The 22,107-nt window shown below is 43.0% G+C and overlaps 1 protein-coding gene across 1 annotated transcript in view; it reads left to right on the top strand.

The window, feature by feature from the left end:
* The first annotated feature begins 279 nt into the window (after positions 1-279).
* ELK3 (ETS transcription factor ELK3) overlaps positions 280-22,107 on the top strand; it is a 68,822-nt gene continuing 46,994 nt past the window's right edge. The window contains exon 1 of the mRNA XM_012775322.2: positions 280-675. The gene's annotated coding sequence lies outside the window, so the exon portion shown is untranslated. The remainder of the gene's footprint in view (positions 676-22,107) is intronic.

Below are 22,107 nucleotides of genomic sequence, written 5' to 3'. Positions count from 1 at the left end.
TCCAGCGGCCTCCCCACCTCGCGCCCCCTTCCCAGGCCGACTGGCAGGGCACGACCCCCCGCCCGTGGCGTCCGGCGCGCTCCCCCGCGCTGGGACCCGGCGGGCACGGGAGGGACCCTCGCTCCCGCCCCGCCCGGAGCCGGCGCCCCGCGCGTCGCGGAAGGCGTCTGGCGGTTGCGGGCCGAGGCCCCCGGCCCGTGGGGAGGGGCTGCGGCCGCGCGGAGCCGCGACGGGGCTGCAGGCTCCTCCCCTGGGGCGGCGGGGCAGGAAGCGGGGCGGGGGCGCGGCGCGGGGGCGCGCGGTGCGGGGAGCGCGGGCCGGCGGCGGGGAATGCGCGGGCCTCGGCGGCCAGCCCCGGCGCACAGCCGGCCGGGGCGCGCGGCGCGGGGCGGAAAAGCCTGTTTACACAGACTGCACACCGCCTGGGGAATAATGCAGTAAAGGAAGTGAGCCGGCTCGGCCTGACTGCTCCAACTTCCTGCTCTCACACACACCAGAGGGGAAAAAAAAAAAAGAGGAGCGAGAGAAAGAAAAAAAAGGGGAAAAATCAGGATCTCATTACAAGAGCAACAGACCGTCTGCAGACGCCTGTCAGCATGGAAAGTCGGGGGCTTTTGCCCGGGTCCTCCTAGAAATCCCCCCGAAGAAGGCTCTTGAAAGCTCCCCCACATCTGGGTAGGTACCAGGGCTTCTGCCTGTTGCTCGGACACTTGCAAAGTTTCCTTTGGGTGTTTTCGTTTTTTGTTGTTGTTGGTTGTTTTCTCTTTTCGTGGGCTTGGTGGGGGTGGGGCGGTGGGCGCCGCGGGGTGGGCTGCGGGCCGGGGCGGGGGCGGGGGTGCGTCCGCGAGGGCCGGCCGGCCCGGGGAGGGGGCGCCGCCGGGATGCTCGGTCGCGGCCGCCGCCGCCGCTGCCGCGCGCGCCGGGCCGGGGCTGGGGACCCCGCGCCGGCAGATCCCCGCCCGGGGGCTGCGAGCCCGGATCCCGGGGCGCCCGGCGTGCAGCCCCGGGGGCTCGCCCAGGGCATCGCCGCAGGCGGTGGAGGCAGCAGGGGGCGTCAAGACTTGGGGTCCGGGGGAAAAACGGTGACGGGTGGCTGGAGCAGGCGGTGTGCCTGGGGGCTGGACCACCGCTGGCCTTCCAGCTGGGACCGCGTCCCGGCTCCCCTCGGGATGGGCAGAGGGCACCGGGGCTCCGGGCTCGGGTCCCGGGCTAGGGAGGGAGGTGGAGGGCACGGGGCCGGGGGCTGCGCTCGTTCGCACTCGGCAGGTGACCCCCGCCCAGGTCACCGCCCGGGCGCACTCCCAGTCGGACATTTAAAAGCCGGTGGAGTCTTTACCGGATACGGTTTTGGAGCAGGACCCGGCGAGAGGCGATCTTGGCGACCCCCGCTCTTTAGCTTCGAACCGACCGCTGGCCTGTAACGCTACTGTAACTTTTGGGGGGGGGGAGATGAAAATTTCGGGGTGTGGTTAAAAAAAGAAAAATAAAAGATTTCGGTTTTGTTATGTTTTCTGAACCGAACCATCCTGGGGACGAGCTGCTGTTAGGTGGCGGGTGGAGGTGGGAGCAAGAAATGTTATTTTAGAAACTGCAAAAGGGGCTTTTTAGAAAGAAAAAAAAAAAAAACGAGTGTCGGGAGAGTTTCTGGCTTGTCTGGAAACGGCAAGACTAATTGCCATGCGCTTCCGCTTTGAAACTGGCAGCAGACAGCATCTTGAAAATGACTCACTGGAGGAGCTCACAAAGAAACTGTGGTTTGCTCCTTCTCAGGTTTATGTATTTGTGCCTTTTACAGTTTCCTTTGTAGTGTTCGAGGGGTACCCCGCCCCTTCCCCGCCAGCCCCCTCCCTCCTGCCTTGAAAGCCCCTGGACGGTCTTTAACTCGCCCGCGTCCCCCAGCCCGGGCTAGGGGGCTGCAGGGGGAGGCCGAGTTGTTTTTGGAGTTGGCTGGGGAGAGGGTTAAAGGGATTCTGCTGCTACAGGGGGAAAAAGTTCCCTGAATTTTCCACTGGCTGCTGCAGGAAGAGAGAGCCCCTTTAGTCATTGCTAAGTAATGTCTGCACACACACCAACTAATCTCATTAGGAGTTTCCGCTGCTCGGCACAGGAGGGGTTTTGTGCCGCCACTGTCAGCCTGCGCAGCCCAGCGCCGGGGAGGGAGACAAGTTACGGCTTTATTTACTTAGAGGTGCAGCCGCCCAGCGAGCCTTCGCAGGGCAGCATCTCGAACACTTTGAAGTCCCTTTGGCCATTTTGGATTTGACTTATAGGTTTTCTTTCCCGCGGTGGCGGTGGGGGCTAGAGGGGGCCGTCTTCTGCTATCGGGGCTTCAGTCTTTGTGGGGAAGGAGAGAAACCAAACATGCCCAGGGCATCTGTTAATGAGCTGAAATCCATTTGTGAGCCTTAGTGCCAAACAAAATACCCTCGGATCTTTCGAATCTTTCTCTGTGGCACACATTTACTTGGAAAAGGTCCGTTGTGAGTTCCAATTTATGAGGATTATAAAATTACAAATTGTGTTAGGAGGGCACGTGGGTCAAACAGTTAAGGAGACTGTCCATAGAGTTCTTAGAGTTTCCAGTAATGATCCTGCCTGCAAAACCCCATGAGTATGAAGACTGATGGCCTTTCTATGCCAAACATAGCAAAGGCCTTCTGCCATCCCCCCCTTTTTTAAACAACAACAACAGCAACAAAAAAGCCCCTTTAAATGTTGCCTAGAAATGTGTAGAGTTACTAAAAAGGGTAAAGAATTTTAAGGAATCTGATTAGACTGATGGGGCCCCTTTATTGACACAGATATGTTGCCTCTCTCTTGAGGGTTTTTAAGGGGTTGGCATTTCTTTCACAGTGGCAAAGTGTGTCCTAAAAGCAACCCAACCAGCCCTCCCAGGGCGTGAGTCAGTCGACATGAGAACAGCAAGTCCCTCATGTCGTGCTTTGTATAGAGTTGGTACTCAATAAATTGTTGCGTTCAATTTGCATTGAAAGCTGTGAGTAGGGTAGCAAAACATAATAGATAAGAAAAGCTTTCAAGATCTAACACCAGTATGCATGATAGTTCCTTACAAATAAATGGACATTGTACATACTCTCTCAAAAGTGCATTTCCTTCAAATAAAAAGGAAATATTTAGAATTCCTCATTCCAATAAGTAATTATTTGAGATGCAGATGAGTTCACTGAAGTCAGTAGCTCTGAATCAGGAGTAATTGTGCCTACCAGGAGACATTTTCGGTTGTCTTAACTAGAGGGGCTGCCAGGGCATCGAGTGAGTAGAGGCTGGAGATGTTGGTGAACATTCAACAAGGCACAGAAAAGACCCCCGCAAAGAATTTTCTAGCTCAGAATGTCAGTAGTGCCCAGTTTAAGAAACTCTTATTTACCTTAATAATGATGGTGAAGATGCTGAAAACTCTCTCACATGCATTCATTGCACAAATAGGGCATTGAAAAGTTGTCAGTTGTAGTTTTTTGCCATATGTATAATATAGTATTTGTGAGTTTTTCTCTTTGTAACATGCAATAGAATGACATGCAGATGATGACGTTGTAGTGGCCTGTCATTTGTGAACTGAATGAAACCATCCCTGACCCTCCACGGGCGTATTGCACTTGGTACCAATGCTTTTCAGATCAGAATGGCAGTAGCCCCGATGGGGAAGAGCAGCGATTTTTCAGTTCTGAAGTTACCTTAACATTTATTAAAGACATCCGCTTTGTCTTATATAAAAAAATTAAACAATTCAAGACTGCTAATATATAGTAAATGTAACTCTGAGATCATATATTAAAATTTATATTTTTAATAACCTTTTGGAACTTGAATCTTTTCCTGAAATTAGTTTTAAAGGACTTACAGGCAGTGTATATAAATTCAAATATTCCCTTCTTAGCTGTCAGATATTGGATTTTATGTGTTCTGTGCTACTCAATTACATTCATACATCTGTCTGATTCAGAAGACCAATGTAGGGCTGTGAAATGTTGTAAAGCATGACCTATTGACAACCCAAAACACTCAATAAAAAATTATCCAAGGATGTGACTTTCTGCAGTAGAGTCTTTTTTTCACTGAGGGTAAGTTGCTGCTTACTAATTGATACTTTTGTTCCCTTCCAGTTCCAGAGAATGACTCAGTCATTTCTGTGTTTCCCAGACCTGGGGTTCCTCATTAAACTTTATTTTTATTTTTCTACTTTAGAGTGGGGGGGGGGGTAGAGGATGTCTCGCTGTGTTACTCAGACTGGCTTTGAACGTCTAGGTTCAAGCGATCCTCCTGCCTCAGCCTCTGCAGTAGTTGGGATTATATAGACACATGCTTCCTCAGTAAACCTTAAAAGGAATGGGCTGTCTGTCCATTCTGGCTTTGTCCTGCCTGTAGAGCCCAGGCAATTGGCTTCTAACACATTCCCAAGGGCTGCACCTATACATACACATGAGAGAGGCATGGATGATTTGCAAGAAGGACTGGACTCTTAACAGATTTTCTTGTAGGTTTCACGCAAAAGTTTCTTATGTCCCGGTTATCCGCAATTCCTCTTTGCCTTCATAGATTGATTTATAGCATACTTGAGACCATGCTAGCATAAAAGTAATTTCTATAGGTTAGTTGTTTTATTCTGTTGTAAAAAATACGAGCATGAATTACGTTAGGGAGATAGAGAAAACCACAATGAAAAAAAATAGACATTTCCCATAATTCCACTATTTACATTTTGATGTATATTTTTCTAGTCTTTTAAAATGGGTATGTGTATATAAACACACACATGCACATAAAATTTTTCATTGGAATCACAGTACTTAATAGCTTTGTAACTTATTTTTACTTAACACAACATATAGCACACTTTAATAATTAGTACTAAGACTGAAGTTATCACGTAGAGCTTATATATTGATCTAATAAATGTGTTGACTCAACAATGGATTGACATTGTTCTACATGAACTCGTTCAATGTTTTTGTCCTCTGTGGGTCAAGTAATGTTCTAAGAATGCTGCCCTCTTGAAAGACTGAGTTCCTGTGTGCTGCGAAATTTGGGATTTTGAGGAGTTTCTCTATGATTTAAGAATGAGTCATGATTTGCAGTAGAGTATCAAGATGTAGTAGTAACAGGAAGTACAAAGCACTACACATCAAAATAGAACGTGAAATGATGAAAGAAGAAAAACTAGGTTAAACTGAAAATACACCTTGGAATTATCCAACTATGAAGGAGGAGGAAGGTGCATTTTATACATTTTGACAACTCTTTTATTTATTACTGTTTCATTTTGTGTCAGTAGAATTTCCAAACTTTGAAATTGGTGTTTTAAGTTGATTTTTAACTTAAGATTACTATTGCCCATGGCCACTTTGAATTGAGGTCATTCAGCTTTTTGATTGAAACCATGACAATGAGACCATGAAAACTCTGTTTTTGCCACTTATAGTGCAGCCCTGGTAAATTGAATTATCAGCATGTGTGTGTGTCCTGTTAGATCCTAAGGGCTTTCAGAAATGATGGATCATTTGGTCTTTTAAATAACTATTCTATGCAGAAATTTGATTCTTCATGATTCCTACTTGAAACCAAAATAAAAATGGCCTTTTACCCATTACTGAAAATGTACACATATGTCAGCCGTTTAAAAATAAACTTCAAATTGGTCATTTCAATAAATTTTGATTTGGTTTGAATTGCCACTAGGAATGAACTCATTGACTGTTAATATGCATAAATTTACATTTCCTGGAAAGTAATTACTAAATTATTCAAATAATTAAATAGGATTATGTTACAACATGGCTGAGACATTTACTTGTATATTTTTACTGAAATTAAGATGATGGTTATATTAATGTATTCTAACTTGAATTGGACTAAAATGAATTTACACACTTTATAAAGAGGCTCTAAAGAACATAGTATCATAGTGTTCTTAAAGCTACTATATCTGAGAACAGTTCCCAATTATCCATGTCTAATTTGGGAGCGATGGGATGGGTATAAAACACACTTATCTGGAAAACTTCTGTCTTTTTTGTTTTCATTTTTAATTGACATCATAATTGTACATATTTAAGGGGTATATAGTGATGTTTCTGTACATAAAATGCATAGATCAGATCAGGGAAATTAGCATATCCATCATCTCAAACATTTATCATTTCTTTGTGTTGAGAACATTCAACATCCTTCTTCTAGCTGTTTGAAACTATATAATGTATAGTTATTAACTATAGTCATCCTGCAGTGCTATAGCACCCTAGAATTTTTTCCTTTTATTGAACACCTTCTCTTAAGTTTGATGAGGTCTGGGCTCCTTTAAGCAATAAAGAATATGAGACTTTTGGTATACCTCCCTCTTTTAAAAAAAAATTGAGATATGATCTACATCATTAAAATGCACAGATCTTTAGTATTATTATATATGTCTGTGTAACCCACCCAAGAGAGAATTATTTCCTTCATCCCCAAACATTCCCTATTTATTTATTCTATTATGGCAAGTTCATGATTCTACCACGTAGATTCTTAAACCCCAGAACACCTTGATAAAATACTGCAGTACTTTTTATTCAATCTGCTTGGTTAAAAACAAATCAATACAGGTGTGGTGGCTCATGTCTTTCATCCCTGCACTTTGGGAGGCTGAGGCAGGAGGATGGCATGAGGTCAGGTGTTTGAGACCAGCCTGGGCAATATAGTGAGACCTTGTCTCTACAAAAAAAAAAGAAAAAATTAAAAAAAATTTTTTTAAATCATTAAAATATATAAATTTTATCATCATACAATAAGAGGGAAAAATCTCTTCTACATTACTTAATATCCAAAAAATATCTAAACTAGCCAAAAGTAATGCATCTTGTAGGAAAAATTATATTCCCTTTTGGGTTGAAGTAATTGGGCTGAGAGGACATTCATCTCCCTGGGCCTCAGTTTCTTTGGCCTGATGGTGATGTGATTGAAGTGGATAAGCTGGGATAATCCCTTTCAAGTCAGAAGTACTATTTGTGTACTAGGTTTTTAGAGTAAAGAACCTGAATCCTTCTAAGAATTGTGAAAGTGTGTTGTGAATTTTTGCTGTCATCCTCAAACAGCCAACAGCTGACTTACAGACATACACAGCAATTTAAACAAACTGCTGTCTTGTGGAGGGAAAAGGGGTTGCCTATACATTCCCCTTCGGTTCCATTTTGGACCCTTATTACATGAGGAACACCCAGTGGAAGGTCAGTGTTAGCTGTTGTGCTTCCTTTTCCCTCCTGGTCTGTAGAGGTTTGCGATGGGCAGCACTCATTTCTAATGTCCCAGATCCAGCTCATTCTTTGGTATATCAGTGACTGTCTCTTGGTTGGATGTTAAGTAGGCCCAGATAGGATTTTGGTCTCCTGGTTAAATCCCTGCTCCTTCCTGCTGATAGTCTTTGGAAGTGCTTTCCATCTCCCACTGCTGTATTTGGAGAGATCCCACATTCCCTCTCGCCTATTTCCATTCCTTCTCCATCCAGAAACTAGAACAATCCTTTCAAAACACAGTTCTGACCATGTCACTCCTCTCCTGAAAATCTTCCAGGGATTCAGTTTAGGACTAAGACCAAAATCCTTAACCCAAGCCACAAGATGTGGTTTGGGCCACCCACACCGGCCTTTCCTCAGTTCCTCAGGTGCTTAAGGTGCCTCTGTCCACTGGGCTTTTGTAAATGCTGTTTCTTTTCTTGGGAGTCCTCCCCCCCTGCCCCGGTTCCCCACTGCCATCAGTTTTCCAAACTCCACTCTGCAATTTGTAGTCATCCATCAGTTCACTCCCAGCTTAGCTGCTCAGCCATCACTTCCCCCGGGAAACCTTTGCTACCTACCCAGACCAGATGTCCCTCAGTCATCTCTTCCTGGCCCTCAGAGCCTTTGCCACAGGGTTTATTTACAGGTTTCCTCATTACTTGAATTCTCCCTCTCTAAATTATTGCTATCCAAACACAGGAACTGGACAGTTGTGGATACACATTTCTGGAGATAGGGCTAGAGTCCCTCATTATTCATTAATTCCCTTTCTGCAAAACTCAGGAAGCAAGTAGATGTGATGGTACAGTATCCCGCATTATCTGAAGTCACTTTCCACACCTTTGGACCCATTAGATTCGGCTAGTGAGGGTTACCTGTGCACGTGTGTGTCACGATGAGTTCCACACCTGTGGTGCCAGTCAGTCTGGAAGCTCCTTTTGGGTCCACCTCTGTTTTTCTCATCCTTGTATTTATCCCAGCACTTTGTGAAATACCTACCACTCAGTGAATTAAAAACCATCTGAAAAGGAGAAAGCTCATCAATAGAGTCCTCCTGTCTTGCCATTGGACCTGATAAAGCATCTGTTGCTTGGTATATATCCAGCTTTTTCTTAGACAGTAAATCAGGCAGACAACTTAGTAAAACCATTAAAGATAGCCAAAAAAGGCCCTCTATACATGCAGTCCCCACCTCCTGGGGCCTGTTAGGGACCAGGCTGCAGAGCTCTGGGATGCAGAGCTCTGCCACCCAATTTGGTGCCTGGTGCCCAAAAGGTTGGGGACTGCTGCTCTATACCATTTCCCATACTTTTTATTCAAACTTTCAGGAAAGTATATGTATGTAAATCAGGTTAGTTTGGCAGCTGTCCCAACTAACTAATGGGGGTTGGGGTGGAGGGGAGGCAGAGCTCAGGCGGTGATGTGAAGGATGCTGGGAGCGGCTGTAAATACAGATGAAGCTTAGCTGGCTCACCAGCCTGACAGTCACCTCCTGCAGCCCAGGGGTTGGGGACCGCAGTCCTAGAGGACAAGCTTTAGCCCTGTTGTTGATATCAGTGTTATCATACTGAGAATGGTTGGTTAACAGTTAAGTTATTCATAGGATAGTGCAGGTTGAAAGAATCTCAATGTAAAGTTCTTTACGTATTAGAATTAATCATTGTAGAGGCAACCATTATTAGTCTGTAATTAAAGACTTCAATTGACCAAATTTTCATAGTTCTCTTGGGTAACCACTTTTCAGTTCCATAGTATTCATGGTTAAATGTCCTTCACTTATATGAATACTAAAATCCTGTGTGTTTAGCTTTTGTACATAACTTTTTGAAATTAATGATGTTTCTTATTGATTTTTAAAATAATAAAAAAGCCCCCCCTCCCTACCCCAAGAAAAAACAATAATAAAACACGCTGCCTGTGGGATGATGAAAAGAGAGTGACTACATAGTCAAATGATTTTTGGTGAAGGAGGACTAGGTCTCCTAATTAATTTCAACTGAGTTTTGCCAAGGAGTCATTTTGTTGATAGTCAACCCTTGATTAACCAGAATGTTTGATTAAGCAGATTTTTTTCCCTGCACTTAATTGTCAGAAAAGAGAGATGAAAACAATCAGCACCACCAAATAAGCCCCAGGATTTATGCTAGGGTAACTGCAGGAATTCTCTGTGGGGATTAACTGTAGGAATTCTACACTGTCTGTACCTGTAGGTTATCATCAACCTCAGAATGAGGGTACTGAGGCCCAGGATGATTATACTATTCTATTAAGCAGAACCCTAAGTAAGAAGAAGGGTAGATGTTAGAATGATGTCCTTACCCTAAAAGTAGAGAACATTTCTCTGGTCAATACTCATTGAACTGGAATGGGAACTCTCTCCTAGTTTATCTCCCTATTGGAGTTTGGACGGTTTGCCTTTAGAGGGTAAAATACAGGCTCTTGTTGCTAGAATTTATTGCAAAATAAAAGAGATAAGCACGGAAGATGACGTGTGTGTGTGCGCGCACGCGACTGTGACCTCAGTTTTTGCTGCTACTCTATACAGGGTCACTCTGCCCATGTAGGGCGCAAACTCTGGTTCTGTAGGGAGGGTGGGAGCATAAGGGAGTGTTTACCAAACTTCTCCACTCTAAAGAATTGTTTCACTGTGGGAAGTCAGGAGAGAAGCTGGATTTGTGATATCCTTTTCAGGAAAGAAGAATGCTTAGATTCCTGATAGTTTCAGCAAGTCCCATTATAAAGAAAGCAAACCATTTGGTGCTATTTGGAAGACTGTATATGAGGTGCAATTTCTCGATTTTCACCTATGATCGTGAAATCCTCTGGAATCCTCTAGAGTTCATGAGCATTGGCAGAGAGGTTATTTCTATTGAAGTTCCTGCCTATTTTTACCAAGCCCCAGATACTGATCATTTAAATCAGAAGGCATTAGATGGTTTCTTTTCTTTCTTTCTTTTTTTTTTTTTAAACCATTTTAGAGCAAATGTCTCCAGATGCTCCAAGTAATGTTCGAGTCAGGTTTAGAAATGATTGTCACATCTGTGTTGCATGTCTAGGCCAGTGCAAAAATGCCTATTTGATGGACCTACTTCATCTTTGATAGTTGAGGCAAACCTAGAAGAATCAGTCAGGCATTCCTGTTATTGCTTAATTCACATTAGTTGTTGTACCATTTTTCTTTTCTTTTTTTTAAAGACAGAGTCTCACTACATTTCCTAGGCTGGAGTAGAGTGGTTTGATCATAGTTTACTGCAGCCTCAAACTTCTGGCCTCTAACAATCCTCCCTCCTTAGCCTCCTGAGAAGCTAGCACTACAGCTGACTATTTTTTAATTTTTTCATTTTTTGTAGAGATGTGGTCTCACTATGTTGCTCAGGCTGGTCTCAAACTCCTGGCCATAGCAATCTCCCTGCCTTAACTTCCCAAAATGCTGTGATTACAGCATGAGTTACCCCACCCAGTCTGCTGTGCTGTTAGTTCTCAATTCTGTGTTGATGGTAAATGGAGTCTTTTGAAGAGTGTTAAAAGTTTATTTAAAAAAATACTTAAAAACTTTTTTTATTTTAAATTTTATAAATATATATTTGCTTTTTTTCCCTATTAGCTCTTAGCAATTTGATCTTATACGAAAAATTTGTTTAAAAGTGTATTACTTTAATTACAAAATTATATGCTGTTCAAAGATGTCTGAAATCAAACAAAATCACCCAAGTATATGTACTGTGTGTTTTCAAAAGCTTGGGGGGGGGTCACTGCTCTCAAACAAGATTGTTGTCCTGCTTTGATTTAAATCAGAGTTGAACCACAAGAACAGGATCCTTCTTCACCCTTTGCCACATCCTTTGTGTGTGTTTTTAACCTAAATATTAAGACCTAGTAATTTGTCCTTAAGAAAGTAGAGACTTTTAAGACCCTGATGTAGCAGATCACACATGTACTAGATGATTAAAATATTTTTACCTAATAAAAAGAGTGATTTTCTTTAGCAAGGGAGAAAAAGACCACTAAAGCAAGATCTGGCTGTTATTTTGTGCAGTTCACACATGCACGCTGAACAATTATCGGAAGAGTAGGTGGAGTGATAAGTCATATGCAACGTTTCAAGAATGGACTAGTCAAGTTAGTGGATGGCAGATGCCTGCATGGGAATTAAGGGTAGTGAGGGTGCTTTGGGGTACAGATCTGATGTTTGATGCTAATGCCACCAATAGCCAATCTCTTCTAGCAGATGCTTTTGGTGGCCTTTGTGCAACGACATTCCTTGGACATGAATGAACCATTCGTCTGCCTCTTGATGACAGTTTTAATGTTATTTTTTTTTTCATTTACTCAGTGCATCTTGGCAGCTAATAAAAAAATCGGTTTTAAGTATGAAGCATTGGGAGAAGAGTATTTAGTTTTGAAATCACTCTCTATTTTTGCAAGTTTTAGAAATCACAGTACCCACCAGGAACTCCAAGATATTTTAAATGTGTTCCGCGCTTACTATTGTCCATCCGCAAGTCAGGCTTGGTTTTAAACAGGTATTCAGTGAAAAGTGAGAGGGCTTTGGCTTGTTCTTTTACATTATATGTATTTTCACTTCATGTTAAAAAGAACTTTATTAGAAGTTATTTAGATTTAGAAGAAACCCTCTGCATTTGGCACCATAACCATCATACATAGCTAGACTTGACATCCATGTATGAAAACGTGAGGGAAATATATGCATATGGGGCGAATAAAGCTAAAAAGAATAAGGGGGGCCAGTTACTACCTTCGTGACTTGAGATGCTGCTCAAATCCCCCACAGATGTCCACCACATGAGCAGGTGATGATATTTTGAAGACTGCAGATTCCCTGTTTTTTATAGATCTCTTCCAAAGTGAATATATTATCATACCAGATTTACGTATAAAAATTTATGCCTGGAATTTGCATTTCCTAAACCATGAAAGAGTTTTGCTGAGATGGTCCCTGAAGAAAAACAGTGAAACTAACCAGTTCCTCACTTGGGGGAACCACTCCTGGTAGGTAGCTCTAAAGAAGATGTTGCTGATGAACTTTCAGTTACAAATACCTGTAACTCATAACCATTTTTGCAAGAATACTATAGATAGTAGGACCCAAAGAGTAGGTAATATCAACATTATCCAGCTAAATCTTTTTAATTAAAAAAATTTTTTTTCTTCTTATTAAACCCAATTACCACGCTTTGAAATCCAGCTAAATCTTGACAGTGCCAGGAACCATCACATTTTGGCAAATGTGACATTACAGAAAAAGAAAAAAAAAACATTTATATTACTGTAAGCCCTTTGTAAATTATCAGCAGTTCACATATGCTATGCTATAAAGTTTTAGCACGGATCATATACTTCTAAACAACGTCAGGATCAGCCAATGAAGACCATTTATTTAAAAAGAGATTTAAAATGGTTTCTGTGGATTTACTCCAGGAAGAGGGAAAGGTAACTTTTCTAGGAGGGCTGATGTTGGGGACTTTTTTTTTTTCTTTTAGTGACTTAACCGCCCAGCAATGACGGAAAAGAAATGATGCTTTATTATTTTAAGCTGAATGGAGAAGACAGAAAGTCCCCCAGTTTCCCTGGGAAGAGCACACAGGGCTTCTCTCCTCCAGGGTTTTCTGTGGAGGAAAGCTAGAAGGGGGAGGAGGTCCCATCCAGCTCCCAGGAAAATTCTAGCTCGATGTGTCATGCCTGCGTGAGAAGCAGGCACTGATGAGGCAGATGAAATGGAGCCACGCTGCGGTGATCTGTGAGTCCCACAGTGGCCTGGGTGCACAGTGTATGGGGAGGGGGCAGAAGCAATGCTCACCCTAGAGGAAGTTGTGGGGGGGGGGCAGGAAATGTGAGCCCTAAGGGGAGGAAAATGCTCTGTAACTCTTCTCCCCGGGCAGAACTAGGAGGTAGAATTGCTGTGGAGATGTCAGAGGCGGCCCAGACCAGGTGCAGCTGGGCCAGGGGAAGGGGAAGGCACGCAGATGGTTGGGTACCTCTCTGCCAGGAAATGCTCCTTGTCGCTGCGTCAGGACTGGGGTGCTCAGCACAGCTGTGCAGACTTCCCAGCCCCAGGGTCCCCTGGAGGCCCTTCTGAGAGGAAGGGATGGTGTTGCAGTCCACACCTGACCCCACGCCTTCCTCCCCAGGGGTGCACCATCCTTCCTGATCCTGGTGCAGCCCAGCGTGCGTGCACTTGTGCAAGAGACAGGGCAGATGTGATGTTAAAGGTCACTTGTAAGCAGAACACATTGCAGGTTGCCATCGATGGAGAAAGAACAGGTTCCAGATTTTTAATTAGAAGAGCTAAAACATGAATTTTCTTTTAAACATATTTTATCTTGCTTTTTTTTTTTTTTCCTCTCTCTCTAATGTTTCCACTGGGTGGTGCTGCAGGAATTCCTACCTTTTGCCTTGGATCTACCCTTCCCAGAAAGACGCCTCTAAAACATAATAGGAGGAAGTCCTGATTTAGAAAGATTTTACAGTTTCAACACAATAGAAGAGTTTGGAGGATGCTCTGGCAGGAAATGTTTCAGTTTCTGGATGTGGAAAAACCACCATCATTTTGTATCATGCAAAAGTGTTCTCATTGCACTGGGTATATACTTTTGACTTTCGTGACTTCTTATTTAGCACAGAAAAGCTTTCATGTTTATCTGAAAGATTATGGTTTCAATCTAGTGGGAGTGGTCTATAAGATTTCCTTTATTATGATTTTTGTAAAACCACATTAAAGTAAGCAAATAAACATTTTCTAATGTTGACAGCCAAAGATTTAAGAAAATGCCTCTGTTCACGCTTTGTTTGAAGCTGAAGACATTATTCCATTCTTATCTTAAAGATCATTTATACAATGTATCGATTGAAATTATTACACATTTTTACTTTCAAAATACTTCTAATCTTATAAAGTCTCTTTAGTTGGTAACACTCATGTAAGGAGAGGACTAGGGCTGGCCTTACCCCTTCTGCAAATGAGGAGGTTGAGACAGAGAAGTTAACATTCCTGCCACAGATCACACAATTCTTTAAGGCAGGGGTCCTCAAACTTTTTAAACAGGGGTCCAGTTCACTGTCCCTCAGACCGTGGGAGGGCTGTTGGAGAGTGTGGCGCACATTCCACACATGCGCACTGTGGATCCAGGACGAGTCGGCTGCTAAGCAGGACAGGCAGTGGTGGCAAAAACACCCGGCGGGCTGGATAAATGTCCTCAGCGGGCCACATGTGGCCCACCGGTCATAGTTTGAGGACCCCTGTCAGTTTAAGGCCTTGTCTGCTATGAAAATGTATATATCCTGACTCCCAACTTTTCCCCTTATACACAGGATTGAATTGTATTCATATTAATAATACACAAATTTGTGTAAAAAATTTCCCATTCTAGCAAAGGCCTCTACAATATAAGAATCAAGAACAGTATGGGGGGAAATGCCCACTGGATATGAGGGAATCTCATTAATTTGAAGCTAAAATTGAATAACAGCAAGATTTAAGAACAGTTAGCAAGATATTACTGCAAAACAGCATTTTTTTTTCTTCAGGGTATTTTGTGGTCCTCCATGAAATCCCAAACACTGCTTTCTTAGAACCTGAAACAGGGCTTCCCTAGAGGTGCTTCTTTTTTATTTTATTTTTTTAGAGACAAGGCCTTGCTGTCTTGCCCAGGCTAGAGTGCACTGGCACAATCATAGCTCACTGCAGCCTCCAAATCCTGGGCTTGAACAAGTTAAAGGAAAGTTTTTGAGGACCTACTGGGTGCCAGGTACCTTGCCAGGTACTGTTATGCACAGTTTCAATGGGGTTCCCAACCTGTCCCTATTCATACTTGACGTGTTCCTTGGGATTCATTTCGTGGTGACGTGAAACACACACGCTGTGGACCAGGAGGAGCTAAATTACAGAACGAGTAGCTTCTCAAGTCCCGTTTGCATCATGGAGAGCCAACTTTGCTTCTTAGTGTGGGGTGAACCTGGAGCCTATCTAGACCCAATGTACAGATCTTTTAAAAGAGGAAATTGGTTAAACGAATGGTGGGAGGATGGGTTCAAAGATTTTTTTTTTTTTTGAAACAGAACCCAACTAGAACAACTGGAGACACTGATGAGACAAAACCAGAAATGAACAAGGAAATTTCCTGATCTGATTCCTAATGGGAATGTTGGATTGCCCTAGGAATTAAAATGAGACTTTGCTCTTAGCCAGCAGCAAGGTGGTGTGCATGTAAAAAATGAAGCCTTCAAAGAAAAATAAAAAAAAAAAAAAAGAAAAGAAATGAAGCCTCTGCTAGGAAGCATATGCGTGGTGATTAAGAACCTGGACTTCGGAGCCAGATGGCCCCTGGATATGAGTCTCTGTTGGCCCATATTACTCCTGTGGCCATGAGCGTCTGTCTCAATTCACCTTTTAACGTCATAGCTTCCTCAGGGGCATAGCGAACTGAGCATATTAAATTTAGATAGCACATGTAAAGCACTCAGCACAATGTCTGGTACATAGTAAGTGGTCATCAAATGTTAGCATTAAAAAAGAAACACTTCTCTTTAGTGGAGTAATGGAGCCTGTATGAGCCCTGTTATTAGAATTCCATGGAATCTCAGTGTCACTGGTAGTAGAGGAGATAGCTAACATTTTCTTAGAACAAGCTCTTAATTTGGAATTTATCAGTAGCTTTAGAATTATCTTTAGAGTTTTACAAAATCCTGCTGAAATTATGTGTATTTTATTTTAGTTTTTTATTTTTTCATTTTTTTGAGACACATGTATGTATCTGTTCTAAGAGTGAACATATATTTTAGGTTGAGTATATGAATTTGCTGGTATTTTACTGTTTCTGACCCATAAAAACAATTTCATATAGTCCAACTTAATAGTTGTGATATGGTTAGAAAATGTAATTTGAAATATACCATAATATGAGACAGATTATAATGAGGTATGAGTATAGCTTATTTTTGCGTATTATTTATCAAAGCCTAGCAAGTTAAAATGCATCAGGTAGCCTTGGACCACTCGTCATCATATTTATCTAAAATAACTTTTACTGTGTCCAGGATTACAAAATAGTGTTTAATTTTCACTGGGGACTTACTGGTAGCTTCATCACATCGAATGAGTCATTTTTCTAGTTCCACACTCTTCTGATCCAAATGACTACTGGTAGGAGAATCTTCTTAGTCTTTTTCCCCCGTTGAATTCATAGGGTTCATTACTCTGGGGAGGAAAACAATTCTCACTGAGTTTTTCTCGGGCAGTAAGAACGTCGGTGTGCTTTCAGGAAGCAGAGTTTGGCTGCCTTGTCGAGGGTTAAAACAGAGCTGACACACAAGACAAAATGAAACCAGAGCTGCATTTACAAAGTGGGGCAGATGTAGGAGGCCAGGTTTCCTGTGGCCCATTTTCCAGTTTCCTGCCTGCAACCTGCAGAAGAAGAGGAAGCCCAGTGTTACCGAGTATGAGAACTGAAGCAGGACGTGCTTCAAGCCGGAAGTAAGATGCATGCAAACAACACGGACAACAAAAACAATTGCTAAGAAAGTGAATGTTTGGGTTTTAGTCCAAAAAATGTCTGGGAAGGAACAACCCATCTGTTGAAAAGAAAAAGCATTGTCAGCAGAGCCTGTAGTTTGACGTGAGACTTTATAAGGGGACGTGGGGACGGTCCCCGGTTGTAGGAGCCTCTGGTTTTTATAGCCCTACTCGTCTTTCAAGACATGGTCTTTCGTTTTAGTACAGTTGGTTACCTGAAAAGATTTTCCCTGCAGTGCCCGGGAATTCTAAACCTGTTTCCTGGGCACAGTGATATACGAGGGAGGGCGATGTGGTTAACCAAGTGGCTTTAATGAACTACAGCCTCAATTTGGGAAGGCTGGGTGACCAGGTGGCTGCTTTGATCTAGGAGGCTTATATTCCTTTAACCACCCAATAACATTTTTGTCCGGTGTTTTCAAAGAAGAAATTAAATGGAGATGTGTATGTTGACGATTACACATCATGCACTCTGTTTGTATGAAGAAGACACTGGAAAAGTGAGTCTTTCTCCCAGGGAAAAGAGCAAAGCGAAATAAAATCATTGTGTGTCTGTCTAGGCTCTTTAGCTCGTTTTGGAAGAGTCTGTGAAGTCAGGTATTACAATCCCCATCTGAAAGAAATTGAGATCCGAAGAAACTGGGATTCATTGCACCCCTGTTTATTGAGTACCCGTTGTTGGGCAGGTGCTGTGTTGGAATTGCTGGGGGATGCTAGTGAAATAATGGCTGTAAATAAATGGCTCTATTTGTGGAGGCCTTGTTGAAGGCTTCATACGAGGCCTATCTGAAGGGAACACGGAAGCCTTGTTGAAGGCTTATAGTGTACGAGGAACGGTGCTGAGTTTTTTCTGTACATCATCTCATTTAAATGGACTTGCTGCTTTGAGGAGCAGAGTAGGTGTGTGCTTCTGGGACAGCCAGTTATTTATTTATGCTGCGGTCGTCTTCTCCAAACCCAGAGAGAACAAACTCTGTACCAGGAATCTTAAGAAGTTTTGGGATGCTGCCAAGTTGGGGATCAAAGAGGCACCCACATGAGGCAGCCTAGGATGGAAATAAGCCCTTTCCCGTCTTGATGTGGGCATACTCAAAAACTGCGGGGAGAGCTAGGGCTGGGGTGTGCAGTGGTGGGGCGGGGTGGGAAAGGGCGTGAATTTACAGATGTGGGAGGAAGTAGAACGGCTCAAAGACGCTTTGCCAGGGGAGTTAGTATCATCATCCATTTACTTTCCAATGAAAACTCACCCATATGAAAGTCACCTGTGAACCAGTTGACTGACTCTCTCATTTACTCAGAGACACACAGAGTTTCGGAAGGAAAGAAGGGTAGTTCAGACTCATAGTGTTAATAAATTGTGTGTGTTATTACAGTAGTTATCAGTGATTTCCTCCAAAAAATCTTTCTTTTTCCTCACCTGAAAGAGTTATTTAAAGAACATTGAGAACTGTAAAGAGTAAATAAATAGACTGAACAATACCTATCTCTCTCTTCCTGTTCTTTTTCTTTTCTTTTTGGAGACAGGGTCTCGTTCTGTCACCCAGGCTGGAGTGCAGTGGCCTCATCATAGCTCACTGTAGCCGCAAACTCCTGGGCTCAAACAGTCCTCCCTTCTTGGCCTCCCAAATTGCTAGGGTTACACATCATGCCCAGCCTCTTGTTTTTTTTACTCTTTAAAAAATGGAAAATTTTTATTTTTATAAATTTTGAAAATTTTTTAGAGACAGGATCTCACTCTGTTGCCCAGGCTGTAGTGCTCACTGTAACCTCCTGGCCTCAAGCGATCCTCCCACCTCGGCCTCCGAAAGTGCTGGGATTATAGGTGTGAGCTGTGTTGCCTGACCCAAAATGAACAATTTGTAGATATTCACAGAATGAGAATGCAAACATTTGTTAATAAATAAAAAGAGCTTTGGAGGATGTGAACTTGGCCTCATGCATTTTTTTTTTTACAGGCAGTGGTAATAATTAAAATTTGTTTTGAAAATTCTAGTAATCTTATTTCTACCTCACAAAAATAATAAAAAAGACTTCAGAATTTGTATGAGCTATGCATTTACCAAATGTTATCTTTATTTACTTAATGCACTTATTATTCTATGCCAAGTTATTGCAGTCCCCCAATAGTACAAAATGTTGTTTTCTAATTCCTTGACTTAAGGACACGGTTTGTTTCCTATAATGAAATCGTTTCTGCCCTTTCTCTTAGACAAAAATAATATAATGGCAACAGAAACACTGCACAGAGGAGTTGAACTTACAGGAATTTTCTGTAAGAAGTGTTCACACTCATCCTCATTTTTCTAAACGTGCAAGTAAACAGAAAGGCGTGTACCTAATTAGCACCTACTTTGTTTATTCCTTTCACAGGAGCTTTTTCTCCTTTCCTTAGGCTCTCTCCTTTCTAATTGTTTAAGTTAGCGTTTGTTCCCACAACATACAAGCTTAAGAAAATCAAAGATTTAATAATTTGGCCTCCTCAACTCCCACCTCAGCAAAAATGAAACCGGGAACATGCAAAGGGAAGTGCTAGGTTGCCATCAACAGAAAAAACAAATAAGTGGGCATTTCGACCTCCAAGAATGAAAGCAAAGACCTGGGACTTTGCGTGAGACCGACTCGCATTAAGCCGACGTCTGGCGCCACCTTGTGGCCGACAGCAGACCGGCCTCCAAGAGAAGAAGAAAAGCAGCTTAGGGGGCGGAGGCGGGCGGGGACCCCAGAAGCTGAGGGAGGGTCATGTGATCTGACAGCTCTCAGGCGGAGGGGAGCGCAGGGGACAAGGAGAGTGATCAGTATATTCTGTCTATAGCGCCTTTCTCTTTGAGCCTCCTCCTGGTGAATCGAGGATAAAGCAAAACATCGAAAAGACTATGAAGAGGCATACAAAACTATTTTCGTGTTATTTACATGCTTTAAAAACAAAGAGAGTTGAAAACACAGAAGGAGGGCAGAAAAAGATCACCCCGAGTCTGCAAAAATGTGTCTCCCCTCCGTGGCAGTGGGCAAGTGCATTCCTACTGGGCCACCTCCAGCCGGAGGGTGAAGGAACCCAGTGGGCCCCATCTTCAGCGATCACAGGCAGGGCTGTCTTCGTGGTCCCTTGGCTTGTCAGGATGGAGCATGTCTCTTTTCTCTCTTTCTGGCCCAACTGCTCTCACCAACCTGCCCCTCCAGAGAACCCGCCCTGAGGTGTGAGCACCCAAGGGCTCTCTTTGCTGAGGTCACCACGCTGGGAGGCCTCAGGCTCAGCGTTTAAACCAGAGTTTCTCAAGCTGGAGTCGGAGAATATGTGCTCAGGCATCTAGTAAAGAAATGTTTGTGCTTTCAGTTTTGACGATGGTGTAATAAACATAAACGTATTCTGAGTCACCTTATAAGCAACAGTCACCACAGGGCTGAAGAGTCTCCCTGGATTTCAGTGCTTGTGTTGGGCTCATTGTCTAGTGAACAAAGAACCAAGGTGGATGCGGAATCTGCAGGCTGCCTTCTAGCCCATGAAGGCCGTAGGACATTACAGTGCTCTGTGAGGAGGTTTCCCCATTGCTTAAAAAGTGATGGTGGTTAACATTTAAATAGCACTTACTATGCAGCAGGTATAGTTTAAGTGCATTATTAGTATCTCCTGTAATCCTTACCACAAGCCTGTGAGGGAAACACTTTTATCATCATGTAGGAGGATGCTGAGGCCTGGAAAGGTTAGGTAACTTCCCCAGAGTTCCATGGCCAGACAGGGAGAGAGCTTGCACTTGAACCCACTGAGTCTGGCTCCAGAATCTGCTCTTACCCACTCTGTCGTCTTCCAAATAGACAAAGGTGGTTACTCCCTTGCCTGCTTTGAGTTGAAGAAAATAATTAAGCTCCAGTGAAAAACTGTGTTGTCTAGAGTCTGCAGAAGACCCCTCTGGAGGATGTGATTCTGATTTTTTGGAAGCTATTTTACAACCTTGTTAATGATAGGTAACTGATCACAAAATAATTCTTATGTATAGATAGACCAATTCGGTTCTGTCTGACAGAGTTCCATTGACTCCTCTCCCACCCCCAGTTTTGTCTCCATTTGCACATTTATCTCAATATACCTGATCTATAAATGCCTCTATTATTCATATTCTCTTTTTGAACTCATTATAGTGTCTGTCTGGTTCTCTTATTGAATACTGAGTAAAATAAAATCTTTAATGTGCGTTAATTTTGAGATCTGTATGACAGCCATTATTGAAAATTATTTTTTTCAAAAAGGAATTTCTCCACTCTCCCCTTCTCAAAGAGGCCTTTGTTGGCCATCTTAATACCGTGCCACCCCGTGTGCACAACCCTGGTCTTCCCACCTCCTTAGCTCGCTCTGGTTTCCTTTTTCCATAGCACTTGTCTTCTAACACAGTGGTCCCCAACAGTTTTGGCACCAGGGACCCGTTTCATGGAAGACAGTTGTTCCACAGACCAGGGCAGGGGGCAGTGTGTGGTTTGGGATGATTCAAGTGCATTCTATTTATTGTGCAGTCAAACCTCTCTGCTGATGAGAATCTGTATGTGCAGCTGCTCCCCAGAGCTAGTATCACCGCCTCAGCTCCACGTCAGATCTTCAGGCATTAGATTCTCATAAGGAGCGCACAATCGACATCCCTCACATGTGCAGTTTACAGTAGGGTTCCTGCTCCTATGAGAATCTAATGCCGCTGCTGATCTGACAGGAGGCGGAGCTCAGGTGGTGATGTGAGCTATGGGGAGCGGCTGTAAATACAGATGAAGCTTTGCTCGCTCACCTACTGCTCACCTACTGCTGTGCGGCCCTGTTCCTAACAGGCCACTGACAGCTACTGGTCTGCGTCCCAGGGGTTGGGGACTGCAGTTCTACCATACTGTGTCATTTAATTCATCACATGTTTGTTGTTTATGGCCTTTCTCCTGCTGAAGTGCAAGCTCTATGAGGACAAAAGTCTTTATCTGTTTTGTTTACTGATGTATCCCAAATACTCAGCTGGTGTCTTGGCATAAAATGGCTGGCTGCTCAAAAAAAAAAAAAAAATTGCAGTGGGGAGAGAATTGAGTCTTTATAGGGTATAGTATATAAACACATCTTACTTACAAGGACCTATGTTGAAGCAGTCATTGTAATAATTTTTTTGTGAGGAGTGGATACATTTCAACTAAACGTCATCTGTCATATGTAAAATTAATTATTAATCTGAATGGCATGGAGGGGGGATGTACTTTGTCTATAAATTTCATTGTATCATTATATAAGAATTAGTTTATTTATTTATTTATTTTTTGAGACAGTCTCACTCTGTTGCCCGGGCTAAA

The sequence above is a fragment of the Microcebus murinus genome, chromosome 10 (assembly GCF_040939455.1).
Source record: "Microcebus murinus isolate Inina chromosome 10, M.murinus_Inina_mat1.0, whole genome shotgun sequence".
NCBI classification, from domain to species: Eukaryota; Metazoa; Chordata; class Mammalia; order Primates; family Cheirogaleidae; genus Microcebus; species Microcebus murinus.
Note: the sequence above shows the minus strand (reverse complement) of the source record. Positions and strands in the feature narration are given on the sequence as shown.